At 40.1% G+C, this 23,011-nt stretch overlaps 1 protein-coding gene across 2 annotated transcripts in view; it reads right to left on the minus strand.

The window, feature by feature from the left end:
• The window catches only part of SYT1 (synaptotagmin 1), a gene marked incomplete at both ends in the record, with an annotated part of 130,437 nt that overhangs the window by 95,234 nt on the left and 12,192 nt on the right, over positions 1-23,011 (minus strand). The window lies entirely within an intron of this gene.

Genomic DNA, 23,011 nt, shown 5'->3' on the forward strand with positions numbered 1-23,011 from the left:
GCAGTCAGCTTTAACGAACCACCCAGTTCTTCTCCTCTGCCCACTGCCACACTTGACAGACTCACAGATTCTTCACAACAGATACAGGTTAAGGTCATCAGTAAAGACTGACCAAGGACAAAGGAACGTCCAGTCACCATCATGCCCTAACACTAGCAAAGCTTCACAGCTACATTCTCACCTACACTTTCCTATAAAGAAAAGCATATGTTCCATTTCTTCATTCAGCCCACGATGCTGGACATGGCTGAAGCATGATTAAATATCACAGAACTCTTACTATGACCAAAGGTTCTTCTTAAAGGTCAGATTTTTTTGGAAGAAAGTACTAAGATGACACTTAAACACAGGTACCCCAGAAGGGAATTATCTTCATGCAAATCAGCTTTAATGATCACGGATCCCCACATTTAAGCAGAACATCTGATGAAACTCTAAATCTTGTAAATCGCAATTTTCTAAAAATCTTGAAATGCACACAGTCCATCAGGGCTGTGAGGCACCCTCTTGGTGCATTACTTAAAGGCCTCTAATATGATACTGAGCAAAACCAAAGAGTGAATCAAATTTGACATGTTGACGTCAGTGAATCACAGAAGGGAATGGGCAGTATAAATAGAGAAAATTAACTGCCTAAAGGAGCTAAGCAGAGTGTGAAGCATGGTCACAGGAACTTCCACTGTAAATGACCAGTTCAGGAATAGGACAAAGCACCTACACCTTCCTTATTCTAAATTTAAAGAACATAGTTCTAACTTATATTCAAACGTCCTTGGTGACAGATACAAAAATAATGCAGGAGAACAGTTAAACAATAATTTCTGTAATACTTTTTGTGCCTCCAAATGTTCATTAAATGCAGCTGCTATAAAAGGGAAGCTGTACCATATGTAGAACAAATGAGAACTGATTACTAAACAAATGAATGTTAAAAGATAAACAGTGAACAGATTAACAGCTGTTTATGGGATGGATTTTATGGAGTCAGCAGCAGCAATTCTGCAGTTAAGGTTGCAGTAGATCCACACTTATCACAACTTAAAATCTTTATTTCATGCATTAATGATTTCGTTTTGTCTTCAGATCTGGTGTGGTAATGCTTTGGAGTGAACCTGACTCTCCCATAAATGTTTACATGTTTTTTCACCCAGCCCTCACCACTGTGAAACCACCCAGCCTTTTACAGGCAGCCCCTGTTCTTCTCAAATCCTAAACTTTACACGTGCACTCAGTCCGTTAGACTTTTAGCATCTGAAATGGTATTTATATAACACTATATTTTAAATCTGAGCTAATCTATGGGAGTTATGTCAATATGGAATAAATGCTGAGCCCAAATTTATCACCCATTCGTTTTGCTGCCTTGTCAGCACAATGCCAGCGATATATGGGGAGCGACAAGAATAGAGGATGGGGTTCTGCCAGCAGGATGGCACCGTGGGAGGGAAGAGAGGAGGAACACATCAAATGTGGGTATGCTGGGACAGCCAAGGAATGGAGGAGACAAGGAATGTGGGTGTTAATAGGATACATACATATGCATCCTACAGATGAAAAAGCTTGTGTAGGTAGTGAAGTCAGGTGCCTTTGTGATGCAACTGTTGTGTAAAGCGGTATTCTGGCAGTGCTGCCTCGGTTCTCTGGAGCATGAAAAATGTAGGGTGCCTTGGGGAGCATTTGAAACACTTGCAGATACCTCAGCTTCTTTTTTATAATGCATTGTCTGCTCTCATCTGTTTGTAATTTAATTTCACCCAGTAGCTCTTGTGATGCAGTTAAATGATCATGAAATTAATAACAGAGACACCAAGAATTATGCAGAATTCCTTATTTATCTCTTCAAAGAAAATATGGTTCCATTTTTATTAAACAAACCATAAGCCATAAAGGAAAAAAAATGGGGCCAACCCAAAAATCTGGACATTTCCAAAACCACTTCAACATTCAAGTCTTAAAAAGGAAAAAGGAAGGGTGGTTTTTTTTTTTCCTAATAGAACTGTAGTCTCTCTGTCAAGGACATAGTTCATCCAAACATTGCCACTGACAGGGATTGCCCAGTCAGTGGATGTACAAGGTAGACTTCAGGCAAGTGAAATGCACAGTCACTGCTGTCTTTGAAGTGATGTTTGTTTCCTTTCAAAGGCACTATTTAAATAATTTAAAATGTTAATAATTTTACATAATAGAGACAAGATTTTCCAAAATTACTAAAGACTTTTAGGGTTTTCATATTTGTGCTCCCCAATTCATGATGATGCAGAAGAGCTTGAATTTGTGAAAAAGGTAGGATTTTAAAAAATCAATTTTCTGTAAAATCATCTCAGGATGGACAGACCAGAATGAAATTACTAATGTCAGGGGTCACTCAAGCCTACAGCCCCTAATTTTTCAGCCATTTTGAAGACTGTGAACAATATCTATAAAAACCTTACCGACAGTATATGAACTTCCTTGGTTCAGCACAGTGGCTCACTGTAGAGATTCGTATTGGTTAATTCCAGTTGGGCCTTACCCACAGTTACGCAAGATTTTAAAATAATTTGGTTTAAATTTATTTAAATAAAGAATTTAAGTGGAAAACAAAAGGGATCTACAGTTTGGAGACTACCTCCACCTATATTAAACCAGTTTGATCAGGTCCAGCAGTGCAGTTTGTAACCTCAGGAGGTCTTTGTACATGACCCATTGAGCAAAAGACCCCTGTGGCAGATGAGGTAAGGTGGGGGACGTGAAAAATGCAGATCCTGACCAAGCGACTGAGGTGTCAGGAAGCCAGAAGCTTCTTGTACAACTTGTCTTACCGGGTGCCTGCACAAGGGGGTGCTTTGAAACAAGCAATACCTACCTATGTGATCAAGGAAAAGCTATTGGTTTGAGGATAATTAATATGTGTGTGTGAACTTTCTGGTATTTCAGTGCTATTTTCTTTGTTCTGCTCCTGTGGGTAAATACAGAATACGGACTTTGAAGAAGCTGTCATGAGTCGCTACGTGATTCAGTGATTGATTCTACAAGGCTCTTAAATCTATATGGAGGGGATCTGTTGTGTAGCATAGTTAGTAAATAAAGTCTTGAATTAGTCTTATTGATCCAATCCAAACAGGGTATGCTCTAGGACTTCACTTAGAAATGCAGGAATGGAGCTGATCTGTAAAAGGAGAGTGTAAAGAAAATTAAACATGTGGCTTACCCCCGAGCAATAGCAGGGCACTGAAATCAGTAAGTTCTAGGATTGTGTTGATAATTGAAGCATTTTGGGTACTGATTTTGTGTCCTTCACTCATGCTGAACTGCAGTCAGATATGAATGTGGCTAAAGGAATTGTAAGCTCTATTATCCCTCCCTGTTGCTTCCTACCACTAATGCCAGCCAGGGTTGTGTGCATGTTGTGGGTCATTTGATTAATTTCTGGCATTCACAAATGCAGCAGCTGTGATGCACTTACATTATCATTTTAGTTTGCAGTTAGGAGTGCATTTATGAGGCAGATCTCCAGACCTCACCCATACACCATGCTTGGACTCACGTTGTGTGGCAGTCTGAGAGGACATGATGGACCCAACGGGAACATATGATCCCAGAGTTCACCTAATGGTGCTCCACCACAGAAGGCACTTGGCCCACAGGAGCAAACATAATCCAAAGCATTCATCCACAAAGTTTGCAATATGGGGCTGAGTGTTCAATCAACTGCTTTACTCTACTGTTTTGTTTCTACTTCACTGCACTAAAATGTAGCTTATGTCCCAACTTGTCATTAAATCTTATTCCACTGAATATGCTAGATTCAAAAGTAAAGATGTATTACAGAGTTATTCAATTTAAAAATTATGCCCTTTATATAAAGATTTCCTTACTTGGCCTTACACAAAATGCTTAGAGAGGTACAGGCCTTGGGTCTAAAACTGACATTCACATTAGATGATCTAAAATAATCAAATGCCTTGGAGGACATTTGACTCCAGTGGAAGGACAGTAAGAGGCAAGTCACAAAATGTGCAACAGCATCAAAGTGCTACAGTCTGTAAAAAGGAGCAAAATCCTTTATCCTAATAATTTCCTTTCCATCTGCAATGTCAGAGGAAACCTTATTAACTTAGAATCCAAAGAGAGGGAAGGTCAAGGAAGAACCAAAGAGAGGACCTGAATTATAAAGTGAAGACTTCCATAGCAAAATCTCTGCCCACTGACAACTTCCAATTAAGCAATTAAGCAGCCCCATTTAAACTGTGGCAACGAAGGACTATCAGCTGATGGCAACTGCCATATTATTCTGCAAAGGAGGCCTGTGGCATGTCAGAATTGATAAACATTAATAATCTATGTTTCAGGGGGGCTACGATACTTAACAGGAAGGTGCAACTGCCAAATAGTTGAATGTGAAATGCATTGCATTAAACCAAAGCTCTGCTAGCCTGAACATGAGAGAACTGGGAGTTTTCATTTACTAAACCATAGCTTTCTGCACGTACAGCTTCTAATCAGGAAGCAAATCCCATATGTATCCATATTCAGACTTTCTGTATAGAAACTCCCCAGGAGCCACGTTCTTGGAATCAATTTGACTTTCATTATAAGTCACTTAAAGAAAGTGTACTGCGAGCAAGGACCCAGGTAATGGATACCACTATTCACAGCAGAAGGAATACAAAGGTGATCAATGCAAAGAAAAGGAAATGCTGATACCTGGTAACATGACTTGAGAAAGAGGAAGAGAAAAACTGCCAACTTATAAATACTGATGTGATTTAAATAGTATCTTGCAGGCCTATACAGCTACATTTCCACTCTGAACACTCTTACGTATCATCCCTTGGTTTAACATCATGTTTGCAAAACATTATTTTAACTTTCTTACATTCATCACGTATTTTTTATGTGGGTCACATTAATGGTGCTACCTTTGACCCATCACTGGAAGGAACTGCTACTAAATATCTTAACGGATGCTCTCATGTTGACATGTCTCCTCCCTTGCCTATTCTTTTGAGCATGTGCAGTTGCATAAGACTATGTCTATGAATAGTTTATGGAAGTTACTGAAGGTTTAACTGAGCTAAGAGATGAGTGTTTTGACAGTGAAAGTTCCCCACATGCAAAACAGTCTGTGAAAGTGCACTGATCAGATGGGCTTCATTCATTGAAGATACTCCTGCTTGTTGCTTCTTTGTTAGACATTATTATGCAAAATTATGCAAACTCTGTAGGACTGAACATTCCAGTCTTTGCAAATAAACTGACATTGAATTTAGCAGTAGTCCCAGATATGGCTACAAATTTAGCCAAGGTGCTTGGTCTGCTTGAGAATCTTATGTGCCTGCTGTATGCTTGCTCCCAAAGTTCTAAGTCAAAATGCATAAAATTACTGAAATATTTACCTGAAGGCAAACCCATGCCTACCAGTAGAATTTGCAGGTAATTTATGTTTATTATTGCTGTTATTAATTCACCCTTTAGGGTTCTCTCTTATGGTAAAATACACACACCCAACAGCACATCTTATTTCTGCAGAGCAGAACTATTTCTGTCTGTTGCTATCACTCTCTCCTTCCTTCCGACATGTTTTGCTCCCTCTCGCCCCCAGCTTCTTGCTGCTCATTCTCATCAGATCCTCTGCCCCTCATCTTTCAAGACACAGTGAGTAGAAAGCAAGGCAGGAGAGATTCCAGGTGAAATGGGATGATGAAGCAGCCAGAGGGAGGAAGTGAAGCTGCTGAGATATCTCCTTCTTGAAAGAAGTACCTCAGAGAGATTGCAAAAGCCTTCAAGCTTAACTGGCAGGTTTCACCACATAAATGCTAAAATGAAAATAGCTTCTCTCTTAACCTGCCCTTTCCCTACAAAATCAAAATGAAGAAATATGAGAAGAAGAGAGTTAAGACAGACACAGCCTTTGGTGGCTGTGTCACTGCCACTTGAGGCCACTCTCCTAGGCTCACTTTCAGCTGAACCACTCTTGCATAGCGTGCTCGGCGGCCACATGGCTCCTCAGGAAGGTCCCTCCTGTGGTCTCTTATGTTGTCTGCCCTTACTAGCAGAGCTGTACTTCTGAGGGACTGCTGGCTCTCCTCTCACCCTCTCACAGCTCTCTGCCCTCCCGGCTCCCTGTCCTCCAGCAAATACAGCCGGTTCTTCCACTGCCCTCTAAGAAAGAATGATATTCCCCTACTTGTCGTGTCCCAGAGGAGCAACCAGCAGCCCAAGTCCCTGTTGTCTAGCATGTCCCTTGTGAAGTACCCCTACATTGGCCAGAGTGACAAATAAACCAGCCTCCCTCTTCTGGTAAAGCCTCTAGGTCAGAAAACAGTACAGAAAGGAAAGACTTCGGTGGAAGAAGCTTTCTAACCATGTAGATAATATTTTTAGACTGATGTTTCCTATCAGTTCATATACCTGCTGCCATAAAGCTTTTAAAATAAAATAAATTAATTTAGGATCTAGATAATTGCCAGAGAAAGCCCTGGGCACATTGAGCAGCTGGGGAGGATGAAGAAAGCTGGAGCCTCCAACCAGACCTGGAAACCTGACAGGTTTGCTGAAGGCTTTCCAATAACTCTATGTACTAACACCAGCTGAGGCCAAATACTTTCCTGAGAAGGGACAAAATTACCCAGGGGGCTAATATTCAATGCTGACGAGCAAATCTGTAGAAGCTCGAGATGACTGCTTTCCATCATGTGGACAATTGTATTTTGTGGTTAAAAACACTTTTCGCATTTCCTGTGACATAAACAATATGTTGCACTTCAAAACTGATGGATAGTCTGAAGGGGAAAAAAAAAACCCCAACAATAAAGTTGTGCGACTCCTTCTGACTTGGAACTGTAATTTTCAAGGGGACAAAATACTCCAGTCATGTCAATCCCAGGACTCAGAAGTCAAGAGAATCAGACTCAAAAGTAATGAAACTGATGGGAAAAAAAATCAATTATGTCTAGATAAATTTGATTTTCTTAACTGATTTCATTCATTGTATGCAACACTGGCTTTGTTTTATCTTCTTCTTTCTCAATTTTTGAACACCTAGAAATGTTATTTGTGTCACATTTTCAAGGTTTGCCCTGCAAATGTGAGAGCAAGGGTTGTATTTCAATTTTCAAAACAGGAATCACATTTCTTGCATATCAGAATTAGTCATGCATAGAGCATGTTGAATTTTATACGTTCCAAAATGACATAAAAACTCCATTGCCAAGGAAGGACAAGCTAATTCGGCAGAATTTTTTATAAAAATATTACGCAGGAGTTAAGTCCTTTAGAAAAGGAACTGAACTGTGAATTCTGACAAGATAAACTTACAGAAACTGTGTATCTTTAAGCCAATGGTTTGTTAACATATGCAGACTTAACACAGAATGCTATTACATGATGAGCAAAGGTTTAAAGAACAGTTACTATTAAAAGAATTAACAACACCAGAGTAATACACTAAGTTCCCATTGAAAATAACAATCAGCTTCCTTCCTCAGTGAGATTTCATATGCATTTAGAAGGTCTCAAATAAAAATGCCTCATATATAGCACTTTTCATCAGTAGACCACAATATGTCTTACATCTGAGCTGCAGAAATGTGGACATTAGTACACACAGAATAAAATTACTTAGGTTGGCATCATATAGAAGTCACCAGTCAGATTATTGACTGGTGCTGTGCACAGTAAACAAGAGGGGCTTCATTTGCTGTGAGCATGTTTCCAGCACCACAAGTCCCTGCTACATCTTTGCCAGGAGCAAGGTTCGTGTAGGCTGCAGATCCTAGGCACGCACTGCGCAGGTGTAGGGAGCCAGGTGCTGGAGGATGCCATGTGCACGTTGCAAGGAAGTGCGCAGCAGAGATCAGCCCTGGGCTGCAGTGTCAACCTCAGATCCCACCAAAGGAAACACTTCAAGTGTTACCCTAGGGTGCTCACGTGCTGTGTAGCTCCTGGTAGTACAGAGGCACTGGAAACTCACACCCAGAAGGAACCCCTCCAGCACAGCGTTGAGCACCCTGTGTGACACCAGATCCAAACATACATCAGAGGTGCCCTGGGTCCTTGTGCTAGGCCCCTCAAGGCTGTAATCTTTCTGACATGTCTCACTGGCACCTCAGCTACTGCAGCGCCAGGAGCCTCGCTCAGCCCTTTGGGCACCCCCTGCACTTCCCTTCTTCCCAGGCAGTATGTCAGAGGACCACTTCCAGATTTTCTGCATGGCTGTTTCATACGAAACAGTGATGCTGCTGACTAGGAGGACTGAAAGACGGGACTTCCTAACCTGGAGTGTTACTGTCAGCAGAGTAATTACTGTCCCACAGAGAGCGTAATGACATGCCGAGCTCTGAAAATGTTCCAGGCTTGCAGAGTGTTTGGAACCTTAAAACTTAAATTTGTTTATCTCTACAGAGCTGTAGCATAAACAGACCAAAGTTTCGTTTGTCACGATGTGCTACTCCGATAATTTTTCACTTCTTATTTAAAGCTTTAATCTGACTATTGCCCTTTTATTATCTAACCAGCAATATTGTATCCAGAGTTCACACACTAAGACAAAGCACCAAAGTATGGGATAGCACAGGGCAAACAGAAGTTACTTGTCATACATACCAAACTGATGAATGCACCCACTCAAACAATCCTCCTGTTCCTCAGCCTTGCTGCCAGTTCAGATTTTGATTTCGTACCTTATTAAAACTTTTGGTGAATTCTCAGTGAAATTTACTGTCTCTCCATGTGAAACAAGACCAAATGTCAAAATATAAAGTATTTCTAACTCATATGTAAATAAATCCTTTCTGGACTTGATCTTTTGCCTCTATCCATCTCACAGTCCAGTAGAGTCATATTGTTGTCTCTGAACAGATACTAAGCAGCTTCATATAACCTCTTTTATCCAGCCCTTGAAAAGGCTCAGGACTAACCTGTTTTTCCCCTCTCTGATAGGCAAGATAAAGACAGGCTAAAAAGACTCACCTACAATATAGAATATACTACATATACATATATATATACACAAACACACATATATATCTATAGACACACACTCACACATATATACATATATATGCATCGTGTCTGACATCCACTTATTCAAGAAACATATGTAGTCTGCAGTTAAGAATCATGGGAACTATTAATTTCTAGAATTGATTATTACTTTTGGACATAAAAAGCCTTTGTTGGTGATTTTCATTTTTTAAATTGCTTCAACAGGAAAGCATTTGCATGCTTAAATATGGTAAGCAGTGACTAAGTCTAATTTCTAATAGGTTTGAGAACTTTTTCCTATTTTTAATATCCAGAATGATTTAAAAAATACCCCTATTTGCATAGCTGTAGTAGTGATAAATCAGTTATAAAAATGAGGAAACAAAAACCCAACCTACTTCCAGCTAGAAATAAAGCTTTTAGAAAATCTTTCTACTGTACGTAAGGTCAACTGCAGTACACAGCCAGCAACTATGCACATGAGAAGCCATATTTCTGTGCCAGTAATGTATCTGCAAAAGCAAATTAATTTTGCTGTGTACCCAGTGAAATCAACTGAATATCTGCTTGTTACTTTAAATGTACAGATAAAACTTTGAACAAGATTCTTTCATTAAATATTATCATTATTAATAGACATTCGTTTGTGTGTGGGTAGTGCCTAAGGGCACCGACTCAGCAGGAACGCCTCACCAGATTAGACATTGCACACAGATGACATAAAAAGACAGTCTCACTGGAGAGGCTTTAGAGAGTAAAGTCCCAAGCCTGTGTGGTGGGCACATACCCATTTCGGTCTATCTGACTGGTCCTAAGACCTGTGTCCTTGTCCACCCATCAGCCTACAAGAATGCACCACATTTATACACTACCAGATCCAGTCTGCCCAAGCACATCACCTACCAGTCCCTTATGCACAACCCTTGCTAAATACCTTTTCTATCATCTCAACAACTTTCTCCTAGGATCCTGTCCACTTAGCACAGAAACTCCCTCTTTTTGGAGGGAATCCACACAACCAACCTGGCACCTCCATATCTCACCAATGGCCAAGGCTTTGGCCAAGATTGGGCCCTGAAACAAAGGACACAGAAAACCAGGAGATTCTCTGTGGCCCAGACCCTTTAAAAGGAGTGCCAGAGCTGACTGCATTATTGAAGCAATAGCAGTTAGCCTCAGGCAAACCAGATTTCTACCATGGCTTACTCTGGTGTTCCAGGTTCCTTTTAATAGAAATGCCCCAAATAAAAATTTGGTACATTCAATAATTCTTCAGGCCACAGAGTCTTGTCTATTGCTTGCATAGGTGGGTGTATTGCAAGCATTCTCATGCCAAACCCTATCCCTAGTCACCACAGCTGAAACATCCCATGTGGTCTGTCACCTTTGGTTCCAGGGTGTCTGTAAGACCAAGAATGGCCCTATAATACATTACATAATACTTACAACCTTCATAAGCCATGCATGTTCACAGAAATCATCAATAAGATACACTTCATTGGTTTGGTGTCCTCTCCAGAATGGATGAAACCAGATTGCTAGGTAATCCTGGTATTGCTACGTAATCCCGGTCATGGTTCATGACCAGCAACAGCAATGGCTTACTGGGTGCGTTGTACAGGCAAGGGTTCATACCACCTGTCAGTCAGAGAGCACAGCAGATCAGGATGCAGGTGTTGAGACTGGCTGTGCTATTCCACAGTGGGACTAAGCAAGGCTGGACAGGACTGTATGTATGGATTTTCCCAAGGGACCTGGAATTGTGTACTGGTTGAGTTGTGCAGGGGTATGCAGCAGAGCATTCCTGGCAGGAAACCCTGTCCTCTGTGCAGCACTCTGCTCCGTTTGGGAAAGGGCAGAGAGAAAACTGGCAGTGTTGCAGGTGGTTTAAGAATGTTGTATGGGTGACACTGGGTTGTCAGACTGGGGACATAACAGTGCAGGCTCTGCTGAGCTGGTTTATGATGCATACCCAGCAGGCCAGGGCAGCTAGGTGAGTTATTCTGCAGTGTGTAGTCTGCCAGACTGTCTGGGGTGGCTGTGCTGAAGGACTGACTGCTTACAGCCTTGCCCCAGGAATTCTACCTAAAATGTTTTCACAACCTCTACCTATTAAGTAGAGTTGCCGGTCAGGTTACTTGTGTCAGCTTTGAGAATTTGGAGGGAACATGTACCATCAGCCTGGGATGGAAAGAGAGAGCCATCCCCATGGCACACCTTACCTCTGCCTCAACAAGCACCTGGAAGATAACTATCCTCACTCCTTCCAGGAGCCAAATTTCCCCAGAAAACACCACTGGCATGAATGCGTCCAACAGCTTTTGCAGCAGCCTGTTCTGTTCTGGACATCAGTGTCACTATGAAGATGTGTATCAGAAGATGTCAAAAACACAGTTTAGTGATATCTGTATGTTATTAGACACATACTGCTAATACAGAAAAAAGAAATTAATAATTTGATTATTCAATGGCTTTACACAATTCAAGTCCCTTGGACAAAATGTTGTTTCCACCCACTACTTAAAAAAATGGCAGGTTTTGACCTTTCTCTTTTTAAGTGTTTGGTTTTATTTTAAAAGACTGAAGCAAAGAATCTAAATATGGGTTGTGCCCTTGCCTAGTATTTCGACCTCCTTTATTCTGCAAGAAGCTATCAAGGCTGCAACCCACATATCAGTAGTGGCCTCTGTAGGAAGAAATCTATTTTCAAGGTACCGTTAAGGTTAATAGCCATGTTGCTCTTCTTTTTCAGAAGCTCATTTAGCAGCACTATTATGATGAGGATGATGATGATTGATTACTAACTTCTACCTTTTTGCACAAAAAGCACCGTTCCTGATTGGCTAACTATAAATGCTGTAATGGTTATTAACTTTGTTGCAGGAACCACTGCCAAAGTGATAAATAGATTTGTTTTACATTAGCTACCAGCCTAAAAGCATCATTTGACCTCATTAATAGATCTAATCAAATCTGGAGTTATGCTCCCTAAGAAGGAAGACTATCCCTTTTAGGACAAGAACTCTGAGGCTTTTTTCTCATCTCCACAAATAGAAAAGTTTAAATTTTGTTCCATTGAGGTAAGGTCACAATTCTTTCCAAAATGCTTGTGTGAATACCAGGCATTTAAGTTTTCCTTACTTCTTGCTTGGTCTGGAAGAAGTTAAAACTGCTCTGAGGAGGCACTAAAAAGCTACCTGTACAAGCCCAGGGAAGCTGTGTGTCTTGGAAAAGCAGTCAGTTTGCTGATGGAACCACAAACACAACCATTGCACATACATGTCTAGAACTTCATGCTAGTATTTTGAAATCTACATCAAAACTATATGGTTGATGTAGACATATAAATCTTCAGGTCTGTGGAATTAAAAAGCTGTAGACTAAATTTAATCTCTTGATCCACATTTCTTACAACCTAGCTGCAAATTGTTTCTCCCATCCTTCTTCTGTACTTCTATAAGGTACAAATATAACACACTTCTCACTGTTGCTCTGCTTCTCACTTTGCCTACCTAGCAATGTTAGAAAGTATTAATTTAACATGCCTGTGATATGTTTTCTCTCATGTTGTGCTTCTTTCTTCTGCTAATTGTCCTGAGTAATTAATTTATGAGCTCGAGTCAGGCCCTATATTCAGCTGGACCATGTGTGTGTTACAGCTGTAACCCAAAGTCGATAGCTTTAGCTTAGGGGACAATGTGGATCCAAAAGAAGCCTGGAAGGGACTGTTTTATAAGGACACATATCATCCTGAAGGACAGAACAAAACATTATTGTATGGTGTGGATTAATACAGGCAGTTTGTCCCAATGTTTTCTTTGTCCTGTTAATCTTATTGGCTATCAGCAAAAGCAACTATTATCAGTTTGCCTCTGCAGACAGCAACTCTCCCTGAAAATCTCATTTACTACTTTTATCTCCCTTTCTTTTTTTTAAAACCTGACATAAAGTAGAGGTGAAGTATGTGCCACATGCAAGCTTTGGGGCACGGGAGGAACCACAAAAAAAGAAGACTCTTTGCATTGGTTCTGCATTTTATTATGTGATCGTAGCTTATTCTAAAATTTAGCAACATTGAGAACTGGGAATCAGTAATCTGTTCCTCCCTCTCATTTTGGCCTTTATTATTTCCTACACAATGCCATGACTTCAGCATGAGTTAGAAGTGCTGTCATACATTAGAGCTTCTGCCTTGATGAAGGAATTTAATCTAAGTCTCTCCCTTTCCTGGTGAGGCACTCCAACTTTCAGATTAATATATAAAAAGTGGCGAGCTGTGCGATCAGTGTAGTATCAGAAGACACAGGCTTGTTCTACACCTACTCCCATTCTCCAAAAAAGAAGGGCTGTAGGCATCCGTGCTTTGAAGGGGAATTTTCATTCTCCAGTGTTAAGCAGACAGGTGAACCAGTCTGCTGCTCTGAGACACGAGCTAAGGGTTTCAGATGAAAACCCTCCATCTTAAACCCTGTATCCGGCTTTCTGCTGAACAGCCAGCCTGGGAGGCTTTTTATCGTTCTGAGACCCCTTGACTCCCACCTGTGCTGAGTTTGAAGTCCAGGCGTGTAATACTGAACGCAGGCTGCAAGCTTTTCTCAAATTATGTCAGACATTTGTCCTGGATATGACAGAAAGAAATAAATCCTCTCTCTTGGTACTAGAGTCCACCTTTGATTATCTGCAGTAGGTGTCATTTTTGCCTTGCAGTGCCCAAATGAAAACCAGGCACATTCTAGGCACTTAGATCCCTTATGGGGTGCACTGGTATGAGCTCAATTCACAGAAAGAGCATCCTTTTCCTCCATCTCCTTCTGAAGTGTCCTATTGACACTGCACGCGCTCAGCACAGACTGAGCCAGCAGGTACATCCAGCCCAGATTCCTCCATGAGGTGAAGCATCCTTGTAAGGGCATATTGAAAACTCAATGATGAAATGTTACCCTCTTCTTCTATTCATTGGGAAGAGGGTAGGATATGGAACCTTACACCAGCACTGAAGATCAATTATTTGACATTCTGGTTTGACTTTGCTGCAGTAAATGATCATCAGGGTCTGACTCAAGTTCTGTGCTAGACTTGCACCTACAGTCCTGTGTTTGACAACACACCATGTTCATTTTACACCTCTGAATTGAGTTTGGAATGATGATATGCCAATTGGCATAGTCAAAGAAAAGTACTGTTTTCCTCTTAAAGAAGGAAAGACAGGAGAGGGTGACTTGTGACTTGCTTTTAGGATCACAAAGAATGTCACTGAAAATTGAAAGTGGTCAATCTAACCCCATGACCAGTGCATGCCTTTGTCCTGAGACAGGCGTACTTCCATTCTAGTAATATTTTGCTCCAGTATTTACAGTAAACCTTAGCAGCTGCTCTACATGGACACATTTTCTTACTGCTATTTAACAACCACTGCATCTCCTTGTCGCTCAGAAGTCTATCCCACTTATTAAAATCATTTAATTAAACTCCATTCTTTTCATTGGATTAATTTCATTGCTACCAAGCAAAGAGAGCGAAAAAATGATCAAATTTTAAAATTAAAAGTACACAGCAGAGTTCCTGCTTCTCTCTCTCTCACTAAATACAATCAAACTTGAAGTGATTAACCCCAAGTCTGGCCAGAATAGAAAAATAAAAATTAAAAGGGAATACCATAACTCAGCATAGGAAGAATAATCACTTCTGGAATTAGAAGTCAGTCTGCTGAAATCAATGGCTGTGGTCCTGATGACTTCTGTCCAGTAAGGTTTCTGTCCCAGGTTCCCTGTTCCAGAGTACTTACAAGTACTCTGACATTAACTAAAGAAGCGGCTGTGCTCTCTCTTAATAAGAACTTTGCAATAGCTAATCGACAATTCTTCCAGACCTGTAGCATCACCAGTAATGAACAATTAATCCTCCATCTCCTCAGAACTGAGTTAAGCGCCGAATAGAAAGGGAGAGGCAGCAAGAGAAAATGGGCTCTGTGAAGCATGAAGAAATAAAAATGGAAAGATCATAAAGAAAACAAACATTAAGGGTAAAAGAGCAATCAATAAAGTCCAAAGCTTGCAAAAATTGCCTTGGAAAATAAGAACTCTAAAGGAATTTAAATAAGTATAAATGGAATTCTCGGAAAGATTTATTCAAGGGTGAATTAATTCTTCAGCTCAATTTCCTTTTTTCTTCCCGTGCATGATTGTCTCTTAGGCTACTTCACTTTAGGCATATGGTGCCACATGACAATAACAACACATATTAATCTCTAAGTTCTGTATGTTCTCCCGCAGCGATTACTCCAGCAAGCAAAAGGTTAACACATTTAAATGTATGCAAATGAGATGGTGGTTTGTTACTGGCTGAAAGTGCCTTGAAACAGGCTAATAGTGATACACAGATGCAACTTTGCATCTGCAGGCTAATTAAAACTAATCTAATTAAATATGGTGCATCTGTAAAGCAGCTTGAGCACTGCAGAGAACACACAGAATTCCTTTTATAGTTGGAAAGAGCTTCCAAGAGCCAGTGTGCCTGCCATTTCACTTTATTTGGAGCCACTTTAAGAGCAGGTGAGTAATCAGCAAATAAATTCTCTGTAGCTGCTTTGGACCTGTTCATTGAGAGCAGCAGTGATAAATGTATCCACAGATACATTACAGCAGCAATGGAGGCCACATTGGCGGGGGGAGGTAATGTCCTTTCATTAGGCAAAATGATGCAGTCAGAAAAAAAGGAAAAAAGCTTGAAGCTGTAAGTGATTCTTCAGCCTCGCTTATTAAGGCAGAATTCAGCCTCAAAATAACACTTTTGCAGATGTGTCACTGACACGAGTTGTCCACAGTGAAATCAGGCATGATCAAAATGTGTCTTGCCGAGGGATTTCTCTTAACATATTCTTATTACAGAGTCTCCCCTCACCCTTTTCTTTCCTTCCCCCTCGGCAAATAAACATTCCACGGACATTGTATTCAGTATGAGAACTTCCTGTTCTCAATTGAAGTTCTGCCGTAAGCGTTTCCAGCACTGAGAACTAAAATGGCCACAAGGAAATAAAACAGTGTGTATAAGCCTCTACCCTGCCCAGCATGGGCCATCAGACCAACATAAAAGAATAAATTCCTGTCATTTATCTTTTTTCTATCCCTGATAATAATTCAGGTAAGAAACTGCATGTTATAAAACTGTCTTAAAATGCTTAAATCAGCAGTTCTCAGGTGAAAGGAGGTCAAAGGAGGACAAATCTGGATGAAAAGTTCATCACAACATACTTCCATGAAGTATTGCAGTAGACAAAGATACACTGCATATTCTCACATTAGAGAAATAGACCAAACTGTTCTGATCTTGTTGTAACCTAAAATAACTGTTTGTAGCAAGTCATAGATGTGAAGGTGTGGTCCTTGCCATGAGTCTAAATTCATGCTGGGCAAAAGACTACAGATCTCATTGTTTTTCTTTTTTCTCCATTTCTGAAGGGTCACCATATTACTTAAATGTTGAATTCAGTAATATCCATATTGCTAAAATGTTGAATTCCAATATGCCCTTTACCCTCTGGGACAGGCATTGCTCTAGATCCCTTGGAAGCTCTCCACATCAGGGCACACTTTGCATCAGAGCAGACTCATGGAATGAGAATGTGTAAGAATTAAACTGTAGATAAAACACCCTCACAGGCCAGCAAATTGACTTCCTACCATTTTAGATGAAACAGTATGAAAACAGTATGAAAAATTGAAATAGGCTTGTGAGTAGAGCTCTGGACACTTCTCTTTTCTTGGCTGGTACCCTAGCCAGTGAGCTACTTACCCCACATAAGCCAGAAGCTAAGCCACTTCTCCCACAGACCAATGCTCCCAAATCCCCGAGTCTCCCACAGAAGATTTCTCTGTCAGCATCAGTGTGAACGATGAGTAATGCATTCATTCTCCATGCAGTTTAACCTACAGCCCATAGGCTCGCTCTCTTCTCTAGGGGGTGAGATGCGTGGGCTTAAACTTGTTCAGGCTAAGATGTTCTTAGACTTTCTACAAGCCATGTTGTTTCTCCTCTCATGACAGTGCCTTAGCAACTATCCTTACTGGAAAATAAAACTGGTGACACCACTATCAGCATTTCCCTTTCCTTCTTTAGCCCCACCGTAACCCCACTAGTTCCAAGAAAGAAAATGCAACCTCCAAGTTAAAGAGCGATAGGTAAGACAGACAAATCCCATAGTGAAAATTGGGTCTGCTCTTTGAAAAAAAAAATGTACACAGAGTGTTCTGTTATCAAAAAGGAATCGTAAATGATGAAAATTCTCAAAATTGTCCCATTAAAGTAATTTTCTTTGCTGCCTGATGTTTCTAGACAAGAAGAGCTTCGATTTGAGTCCTTCCAGTTGTAAATAGTCCCATTAATTTCAGCAAAACCATGCTGAACAATGTTTGTAGGATGATGTCTTGAGGTGAACTTACTAATACACAGGAAAAAATGCCCTGCATTTTTCGACAGCGTGCCTTTAACCTAGGAAAGATAAGTGTGGTGATTCATAGAAAAGGGATATTTTGTTAAGTTATATCTAATTTTCAAATGAAATGTCAGTCTGCAATTGCTAATCAAATAGTCATTTTCATGGTGTTTTTCTATACGCTGCTGTGAAATTTACGCCATTATAGAAGCTGGAAAAAGGCATCTTTCATAATTCAAAACCTCCATTAAGGTGAGCTTTACGTGCTCCATACGCTGTCACAGAGGCCCAGGCAGCATAATGAATATCCCCCTTTGTGAATATGTGCCCTGACGGTTAACAGTACTGTGTACTATGCTAAAAAGCCTTGGGGTAACAGAGACTTCAAAAAAACCCAGTGTTTTCTTTCTCCTAAGTATGCAACATGAATATAAGTTCAAAATTAAAAGCACTGAATTTTAGACGAGGGAAATTGTATTCAGATCTAGATTTTCTTGATGTTCTATTTTATCATGGTATCATACATTTCCTAAGGACTAAAAAAGGGACTGTCAAACATATTGTTATTTTTGACATGGTATCTTGATTTCAGTTCAATTTAGAGGTTTTAGTGTGGAACAAACATGGGTCTGTATATACAGTGCATTAAGGATACAACATTTGCTTATTTTGCTCTTTTATTATATATCACTTTAATTTACTAATTAGTCATTATTTATTTATTCTCTGCGTACTTTTGTTTACTGTCATTACTATTACTATTGTATTACTTTGATCACACTTTTGTCCTATGCTCACTCAATATATAGTACTCAGAAATCAAACAGCTTTTATAATTACATGAAGGTCGTATGATGGCTCTGCCACCTGTGAATTGTCTTTAAATCAGCACAGAGTTTTAAGCCACCATAAACATAGAACAATAATTTATATATGGCAAAAACTGAATAAGATACAAAATACAGTAAGAGAAAGTAATTAAAAAAACCCCAACATAGGACAGACGATGCAGTTTCTAATTTCTAGACTTAAATGTTGTCTATATTGGTGAGCACAAGACTTCATAAAATTTGAATCTTAGCCTCCTGCCTTTGCTGTATTTTCAATAACCAAGAAACACAGCAAAATAATGCTGATTTGCTCAACATGTAGCAGAAATAAATCTGTGAATATTTGGCTCACCTTCTTATCGCTGATACTAGATTACTCTGCAGTACAGCAAAATTAGGACTTATTTGGTGAAATCTCAAAAGACCTCATCAATACTCCCCAACGGAGCTTCAGAGCCAAGTTATGGCTATATACAGGAACACTATAATATATAAGAAATGCAGTTGACAGAGGTAAAAATGGGCCAATAAATTTGATTGTCATGGTGAAACAGTCCTTTAATAAGGACAATGCTTTTGTCCTCATCACCTGCAATATGCACTAAACTTGGAAGGTAACATTTTTGTGCTTTGACTAGTATTCGACCCATCCCAGGTCATAAATAATCTGTGTTGTCCCAGGAGACTCCACTGAAGTGAGTGAAACTAGTTATATTTATTCAGGCACATCATGCTAGAGGTGACACTTGATGAAAGAAGAAATACTTCCCTGGAGCAAAACTAAATGCCATTTACCTCACTGCTGATGGCTTAGTGAGTCAACATCTCTGCACTAGATTCCACAGATTGAACCACTGAAGAGTTAAAAATACCACCCCAAAATAAACTCTATTAAGCAGTTTCCTAGTCAAAAAATATTAATTATGGCCAACATGTAGTCTATATTTTGCTTGATAGCCCTTTTATCCCTTTAGGAAAGCAGTTTCCCACAAGCATACCCCTTACAAGTGGCTAGTGCATATTTAATTGGCCTCACATACCTTCAAGTTGAATCAGCTCATGCCAGGAAACACTCTCCTGGAACCCAGCACTGTAGCCAATTTTCCTTTGCCTTCCCTCTAAACTTGGCAATGTTGTGATTTAGCCTGGCTTGTATCAAGTGTTGATCCTTATCTGAGGTCACACACAATTTTGCTGACTGCCATTCACATAACAGGGTTACATACAGCGCACTTTTCTGATTCTCCTTTCAAAAATGTTTCTTGTCCAGCTAGGAGCGTAGTTAGTGGCAGTTAGAAAACACTTGAGCAGGGATATGAGGTTTTCCGTTGATAGTTCAGTGCAGGAACATTCAACATATTCATGGGGTAAAGGACAACCACTGACAGAGGCCCTGTTAGTCCTGAGCAAAAAAAAACCAGCTACTCCTACCCTCATGACTTCTGCCACTATGACAAGAAAAAATTGCACATTTTACAGTACATTAGTCTCGAAGTTACTAAAAAATAAACATCAGTATGCAGTCTGCTTTGCCAAAATGTTAGCTGAATGTTTTTTCACTCCTTCTTAGCAAGCTTTGTGTGAAGTAGAGGGAAAGGTAGAGAAATATTGTTTCGTATTTATTCTTTTTCTTCAGAAGTATCCTATGGCAGACAAACAGCCTGGAGAACAGAGGAGAGACTAGCACTGGCAGCGAGCCTTATGCCTCTCTCAGCCATATGTCAAAAAAAATTTCAGGGGTTTTAACTTTCCTCTTTCCTCCCATAACTGTATCCTCAGTTAAAGTCTTAGAATGGCAAAACTCTTTTTTTCCTGGTGAGGCAGAAAGTGTAAACGTGAGAAGATGCTCTGTGATGAGTGAACCAGGAAAAAGTAAGGGAAAGAGGCAGTAGATGAAAAATGGTGAGAAGAACTGGATTTGTAAGTCACAAATGGGTTACTGTTTCCTTTCAGATCACAGACGTGACCTCTACTGCTCACATGCCATACATCTCGTCAAAATACTCTGCAATAGTAATTCTCAGACCATCAGACCTATTGACATGGAGAGTGCAAAGACATATACTCTCATTAATGCTCATCTGTCTGCTGGAAGTAAGTGTTGCATCTTCTTGGAGAAAGAGTCGCTGATGTTTTATTTTACTTTTTTACCTTAGAAAAGGCAATTTTAAGTTCACCTAGCATCAGGACAGGATCATAGATATTCTACAGCTCCCAATTCTCTACCCCTAAAATGTCAGAGCAAACACAATACTGGCATCCCCCCCTCCTAAAACACTATGGGAAAGCTGGGAATATCAGCATTCTTTTGCTACATCAAGAATCCTCACTGACACTTCAGTCTTGCAGTGGCTCCCCACCCTTATTCTGACGATGCTGAATGCGTAATTAACTGCTGTAACTCAACACCTTCACAATTTGGGTGCAGCCTCATTAAGTTTGGGAACTGGACAGGAAGTACACTTACCTACAACTATAAGCATGGACATAATTTATTTTAGTCCTATTTTGATCTAAGTGTGTTACAGCTTGCCTTTACCTCTTACAGAAACCAAAGCAAAGCAAAGCAAAACCAAGTTTGAAAGAGAGGTGTTATGGCACTTGTTAATCTATTAAGTGATCCATTGTAGCAAACCTGACTGATAATAATCCTGGCACTTTATAATTCCCCTGGTACAAGAGGAAAGATCAAAGAAGCCTGCCCAAACAGGTAACTATCAGTATCACTGGAGGCAACCCCATAATTTTGTCTGCAAGTACTGCTGAGGTCCAGTCACTGTAAAAGTCTTGAACTCTGTGAGAGCTTGATGCTGACTTCTCAGTGCTGAAGCTAAAGGAGGGAGGAATTCGGGAGGCACCGCATCTGCTCCCTGCTCATTGCCACAGCACTCCAATTCACCCACCAAACAGCTGAACAATTCACTAAAGCTCATGGATGACCTAAACCCAGAAGAATGCTGAACAACATCATCTGCCACTATGCTGGATCTCTCTCAGGCACAGAAAGCAGCACCGTGGTGGCCTGCTTCCCCCTGAGCTAGAAATGCTGAGGAACAGTGGTGGAGACACGCTGATGCGAGGGCTGCTGTACTTTGGAGGAAGCATAAAACCAACGTCCTCGGCTTTTGTGGTGATGAAAGATCCCCTGGGATTTTCCCAAAAGGATTGTAATGCCTTGCAGCCCCATCCAACTCTCATTAAACTAAATGGAAAGAACCTCAATCACTTTTGTGGAAATTGGATGTTTGCAGGGTTGGCCCAAATCCCAAGTGAGATAATTACATTCTTCCAATGGTTTCCACTGGAAAATTTCAGTATGTGTCCCCCCCATTCCCATCCCAAATGATCTCAAAGTAGCACTCTACTGATCATTTAAACTAAACAACTGCCCAAAATGCTGTCTTTTTTTGACAACAATCATGAAAATGTGTGTTGTGATAATAAGCCATGTGACAGAAGAGGGTACAACTCTCAGCAAGCAGCATACTAAAATGAAATGGAAGGTAAAAAAAAGATTACACTGGGATTTATGAAGGTCTGAAAAGAAATTGGCTACTGCCACCATGTATGTGCATGTTATGTCTCGAAAATTACTTCACTTGTGGAGTTACAAACTTTTAAAACAACCATAGCTAAAGTAAAATTAATTTACATTAAGATATAAATTAATGTAGCAGTTCATCAGGTAAATTGCAGTGTGTATTAGAAATCTAAGTGTTTACAGTCTTGATCCTTCAAACCACTTGTGTGTAACAAATTTAATTCGATGCACTATTCAGGAGCTTAAAGGTTAGTACACATTTAAATACTTTACTGGATTAAACCTCTTGGAATTCTAAAACCTGCTGTCTATCATTTCAGTACCTGAACTCAATCTGGACACCTAGGTTATACTTGCATGGCTCTATCAAGTAAGAAAGTACTTCTGTTGCCTTTAATGTTATTTAGAGGAGTTCTGTATGTCAGTCATGAACAGGACTAGAAAACAAGAAAGAACTTGTTCACCAGTTTGCACCCATCCTGCACTGCAGCGTTCAGCTAGTGTTACTCTGCCATCAGGGATTTGGTATCACAAATTATTTTACCTAATGTGGACACAATGTAGGGCATTGGTTGTTTTGATTTTAAACAGGACATGTTTTCTGTTCCTCTTCTACCAGGACCCACCGGGATAAATATTCGGTTCAACAGAATAAAAGTGCCTCTTATCATTATAATTATAAAATTATATCTAGTTATCTTATTCTAGGTGGCAGTGAGAAGTAGCAATGATGTTGGACAGACCCATGCACTTTGCAGAATCAAAGCCCAGCTGTCTGCAGGTTCCTGACAAAAATTAGCTGTTGCAAATCAAGGATGTTGCAGTTTAAACACTTCAGTGAAAGCATTAACTGAACTGATAAAAGATTTTTGCAAATAGGTTCCCTCCTCCATTTTGTCTCTTCCTACACACCTATATTTATATCAAGAAAAGCAGTGTGCTGAAGTATTTTTGTACCATACAATCACTGTTAAATAAATGCATGGCTGTTGCAGGATATTCAAGTCAATTTTGACTTATTTTCATGCCATGTTATCAGCATTAATGTTATGCCACAAGTCCAGGTAACATTAAGCTTTCTTGTTTGTCCACTGGTCCTCTCCACCACCCATATTATTTTCTGTTGTCCTGAGCATCTCTCTGTCCTGTGACTTAACACTCGTCGATAAATATTTCATGAGGCAAGAGAGTTTAGAAATTGCTATTCTGGAACAGTTTTCTATAAAGTGATTACCATCATCG

Source organism: Gallinula chloropus (assembly GCF_964237585.1).
Source record: "Gallinula chloropus genome assembly, chromosome: 1".
NCBI lineage: Eukaryota > Metazoa > Chordata > Aves > Gruiformes > Rallidae > Gallinula > Gallinula chloropus.